The sequence below is a fragment of the Triticum aestivum genome, chromosome 1B (genome assembly GCF_018294505.1).
Source record: "Triticum aestivum cultivar Chinese Spring chromosome 1B, IWGSC CS RefSeq v2.1, whole genome shotgun sequence".
NCBI classification, from domain to species: Eukaryota; Viridiplantae; Streptophyta; class Magnoliopsida; order Poales; family Poaceae; genus Triticum; species Triticum aestivum.
Window position 1 is genome coordinate 122,205,135 of NC_057795.1, and position 5,567 is coordinate 122,210,701.

Consider the following 5,567-nt stretch of genomic DNA (forward strand, 5'->3'; position numbering starts at 1 on the left):
ATTTCCAAAGGCTTCACTCAAAGGGATTGGTAGATGTAGGATTTTGAGTTGAGCATCATATTTCCTCGACCCCCTTTAACAGTACGGTGTTTCCTATGACTCAAGAAAGAGAAAATGAAACTACGAAAACAAAAGTCTTTACGCTTCATGTTCCTCAAGTGAATACCAAGTCTTCAAGGTCACACCAATTTCTTCACTTTCAAAGTCTTCAGAAAGTCTTCAGAATATCAAAGTCTTCAGTTGAAGAACTTCATTTTTAGGGGTCGACTTTCTCTGTAAATATCAAACTCCTCATAGACTTATAGACCTATGTACACTCACAAACGCATTAGTCGCTTAACCTATAAGTCTTCAATACACCAAAATCACTAAGGGGCACTAGATGCACTTACAATCTCCCCCTTTTTGGTGATTGATGACAACATAGGTTAAGTTTTCAACGGGGATAAACATATGAACTGTATACACTGATATTGAGGAATTTGATTACAAGATATAGTAGAACCCCCCCTGAAGATGTGCATAGTGAGGAATTTGCTTTTGAGGCAATGCACATTTGAAGAGTTGAATCATGGAGATCTCCCCCTATATCTTGTAATTCATACACGCATTTGATATATAATATGAAGAATTTGAAATGCATGATGAAATATGGTGCCTGATGAGATTCAGCATGCGTGCAATGTCATTAACGAGGAATAAGCATGCAGAGCATAATGCAACAAAAGTATCAGCGCACCATCGGGTTTAAGATTACAACTTGATCCAAATAAAAGTTTCAGAAGAACGAGAGTTGTAACTTAAAAACTTGCCCTTAATATAGACCCGCTTGAAGACTAACTCAGATTTCTCCCCCTTTGTCATCAGATGACGAAAAGGATTGAAACTGAGGACTAACGCCCCTGAAGAATTTCAAGTTGATGGAGGAGCGCCAGCGTTGTCGGGGTTGTTTGTTGTAGCAGGGCCTGCCGCAGTGTCGTCCAAATCTTCATACTCATCAGTGTCACGCGATGAAGAATAAGAGCTGGCCACCAAGGAAGGAACTTTGACCTTCTTGAATTTCTTCGGTGGTGGTGCAGACCAGTCAAATTCTTCCTTGAGACCCATATTCTTCAGATCTGCAGCACTGTAGACATGAGAGAGAACAGCCCAGGTGCGGTTGAGGGTTTCATGGAGGTAGTAGTGGTTCTTCTTCACTGCATTGTGTGCTGAGGTCATGTTGTGAAGAATTGAACCAAACTGACGCTTAACCCATATATGATTGCGATCAACCTTCTGATGAAGACTGAGGAGTAACTCACGGTCAGTCATCACCCTGGGTGCTGTGGCTTGAGGAGTGTGCTTGGCTGTGGTATTTGCGGCAGAGTCATGTGTGGCAGAATCGTCATTGGTAGAGTAAGATGCAGCCTTGTGAAATTGACCATCCAATGGACGAATGCCTTCATCGATCACAGCAGCGGCCTTGCCTTTATCATCAACTGATGAAACAGTCCATTTGAGGACTTCAATGGGAGGCAAGTAGCTACCGTGGTTCAGAGTGTCAGCTTTGTAATTCAGTGAAGATCTTGCTCTGATGAATCTCATAATCCAAGGAGCATAGGGCTTCAGCTCGAATGGTGACATAGCAATATTGGCCAGAGTCCTCATGAAGAAATCATGGAAGTTGACGGGAACGCCATGAATGATGTTGAAAAGCATATTCTTCATGATGCCAACGACTTCTTCATCATTTGAGTCGTGGCCTTTGATAGGACTCATTGTCTTCGTCAGAATTCGATAGACAGTCCGAGGCACATACAATAATTCCTTGACGAGGAATTTGGTTCTTGGGGCCTGCCTTGGATTCAAAGGCTTCATCAGCACTTGCATATAGTGATTTGAGAGTTCTGGTTCGTTGTAGATACAACGAGCATCATCAACTGGAGGACTGAGTGGTAGAGCACGAAGCACTTCAGTTCCTGGTGCCTTGTAGTGAGTATTTTCAGACATCCAGTCTAATACCCATGTGTTCATGTCTTCAGCGTTTCCGGTGATGTGCAGGGTTGCATAAAATTGAAGAATGAGTTCCTCATTCCAGTCACAGATATCAATGCAGAAATTCAGAAGTCCTGCGTCGTGAAGAACACTGAGGACTGGCTCAAAGCCGGGCAGAGACTCCATGTCCACATGAGGAATATGTGCATGATCGAAGACTTTGTCTTTGTTGAAGAGCACTGAGGAATAGAAATTGGCTTGGCCAGCAGTCCAGAAACGCCTCTTCCTTATGCGAGCAGAATCATATGGATTATAATCAGTGAAGAATACGTGCTCGGCAAGGAAATCTTCAGCCTTGAACTTCTGTTTGCTTGAGAACGGATTCTTTTGCTTTGGCAGAGGGGTGTCAGTGAGTTGCATCACCACCTCAGGAATCGCGAGCTCAGGTTCTTCAGGCTGAGGAATTTCTTGTTCCTCAACAGGTGCAGTCTGAGGATCAGCAGCAGTAGGTTCATCAGCACTAGTGGCTGGAATTTCTTCATGCACAGAGAGAGTGGGTTGAGTTTCTTCAGAGCCCAATTGAACTGTTGGTGCAGGGGACTGAGGTATCTGTTGGAGCGGGGTGAAGAGAGGAGTATTGGGATGCTGACTTTCCCAAAAGTCATCATTCATCATAGGTGTGGTGCATCCTATATCCACATCTTCATCTTCAATTTCCTCAACACCAGCCTCTTCAGCTGTGAACTGAGGCATAGGTGAGGAAATGACTGGCATTGAGGGGATTGCGTCCACCTCAATTTCTTCATCAATCTGCTCTGACGAAGCAGCAGAATGACGTTCTTCATCAGATCCGATGGGGATCTCATAGTCTTCTCCAAAAGGAACAAGGTCCTTTGACAGCATGGAGGAAATTGGAACAACATCAATTGGATTTTCAGGTGAGGTGGTCATTTGCTTCATTTTCTTCGCGGCCGAAGAATTTGACACAGCTGATGCCTTCCTTTTCTTCACTGCAGCTCGCTCTGCAGCCTTGGTCTTCTTCACATCAAAGGCAGATTGAAGAATTGGAGTTGGTGTAGGCGCAGGAGGAGCTGAGGAATCTGGTTGGATTTCTTCAGGCGCAACTGGTGCAGTTGCCCTGACTTCTTCAGTTTCTTCAGGCACACCACTAGTGGATGCCCTGGCAATTTCTTCAGCAGCTGGAATGGGATCATCAGCCCTGGAACTAGCATTTTCATCAGCAGCCTGAACTTCATCAGCGGTGCTGGCATGTTCTTCAGTCGGCTGAGCTGAGGCTTCAGCCTGAGGAATTTCATGTTGCGTTGAGGCTGTAACATTTGTGAATTTCTTCGTCAGGTTGACGAATCTGACTTTGGCCCCTTGCCAATCAGCATAATAAGCATCGACGTTTTTGCTGAGGTCTTGAATTTCAGTCTGGACCTTGAGAAGTTCTTCAGGTGTCATTTTGACAACATTTTTCTTCAGGAACTTCTCCTTTCTGTATTGAGCTTTCTTGATCTCTCTTGCCTTTTCAAACTTCCATTTCTCTTCAGTGATGAAATGGGTCAGCATGTGATTTTGACCAGCGGTCAAATGAAAATCAGGCATGGGGGTGTTTGGATCCTTGTGCCAGAGATCAATATAATCGAGGATTTTCCTCGGATCCAACAGTAGTGGCACAGATGTGCCTTTGGCTCTAGCGGCCTTCTCCTGTCTGTCTCTGATGATTTCTGCGAGTTCATCATCAGAAGCTTCATCATCAAATGGCACATGGAATGCGACCTGCTTCTTCTTTGGACTTGGCCGAGGACCTCGTCTAGCTGTTGCTTTGGTCTTCAGCAGAGTCGGGCCAGATGATGAAATTGGTGCAGCTGAGGAACTTGCTAAGACACCAAAGGCAATCGAGAAACCAGCAGTCCTTTGACATGTAGTCAAATGCATAGGAGCTGAGGACTTTGTCGGAACTGCTGAGGACTTGGGTGGAGCAGGAGCAGTGTGAGGAATTTTCCATGAGGGCGCTGATGGTGAACCACTTGGCTTACGAGCGGGCTTCTTTGGCATGGATTTCCTCGGTTGGACCGAGGCCTCAGTAGCAGTAGCAGTTGCAGAATCCTCATTGAATTTCTTCACTGCCTCCTTGGCTTGTCTTGCCAATTTGGCTTGGCGCTTAGCCCATTCTTCAGGAAAGTCCTCACCACGTTTGATGCTTGTGGGATCAGCTACTTGGCCAGGTGCCAATGGAGCTCTTGGGCACGGAGGATTGAGGGCGAATTTCTTCATGTACTTTGGAGTCACATATCTGTATTCCCTCCATTCCCTTGCCCATCTCCGTTCAATCTTCTGAATGCGCACCTTGTGCTGATTTTTGTTTTCCTTGCCATATTTTGCTTCATCTGGTGTGCAATAGTCAGCATAAATTTCCTCAGGGATCTCAAACGCAGTCATAACCTCGGGTTTCTTTCCTCCCTTCTGCGGCTTCTTACCGTCTGCCATATTCTTCAGTTGAGGAATTTGAACAATTGAGTTCTCTGAAGAAGTATGCAGTTTTTCTTCGAGGAACGCTGCAAATGAGTTAAGTTTATGAGAACCTAGTGATTCAGCAGCAGACATGAGTACCTGTGAACAAAGTACAGGTGCGAGGAATTTGGAGAGGTCATATGCATTCTGAGAAGGTTTCTCGAAAAGAACAAGTTTTGAGGAATTTGACCAGATGAGCCTTGAAGAATTTCACTAAGCGATCTTTGTCTTAGGTTCCAGAGTTGTATAGATCGAGGATCCACACAATTGAGGAATCTTGAGGAAAATCATTGCTTAGAGAAACAAATCAAGAGCATAGTTTGTTTGAGGTGTTCATATGTGTGAAGATTTGAAGAATAAACACCTTTGATGATTTTCAGGAAAGTTTGAGAATCAAAGTGAGTAATAAAAGTAACTTTTAATTACCCGAAATGAAGAACACGACGAACTGAGAAGAACAGATGGGAAGTTCGTCAGGTTAGATCTTCCTTGCCCTTACTCGGCGGAGGAAGGCAACTACGGCGGCAGCGGAGTGAAGATTTCCGCGGTCGGCGTGAGTACGGCGGCGACGAGGTCGAGGCAGCGAAGCTCTTCCTCACCGGCGACGATGGAGTAGCGGTGGCGCTAGGGTTTGAGGAGCTCGAGCAGGAGAGAGATGGTCGAGCGGAGTAAATGAAGTGAGGAAGGGGAGAGGGGTATTTATAGACACGGTGAAAAACTGTTCGCCCGAAGATTTGGGACGAACGTGCCCCTGCCCTTTCTCCTTCACGCGACATGTGTCACCCACGTACTGTGTAGTGGAGATCATGTACGATCGTGGGTGAATAGAATAATGCATCGTGAGATGCGGAACAGTTTGAGCGGCAAAACCGAAAATTTGGATAAGATTTGTTTTAAAAGTTTCGTTCGCAATTTCTTCAGCTGACAAGGACACAGTGAAGATTTTGAACGAGTTTCAAATAGAACGCACATGAAGAATTTGTGAATAGATTAGGTTGAGTATAGCATAGAGGGCGAAGGGTCCGATCACATTCACTTAGCAGAAAAAGCAGCTTGAAGAGATAGCTATAAGTGAA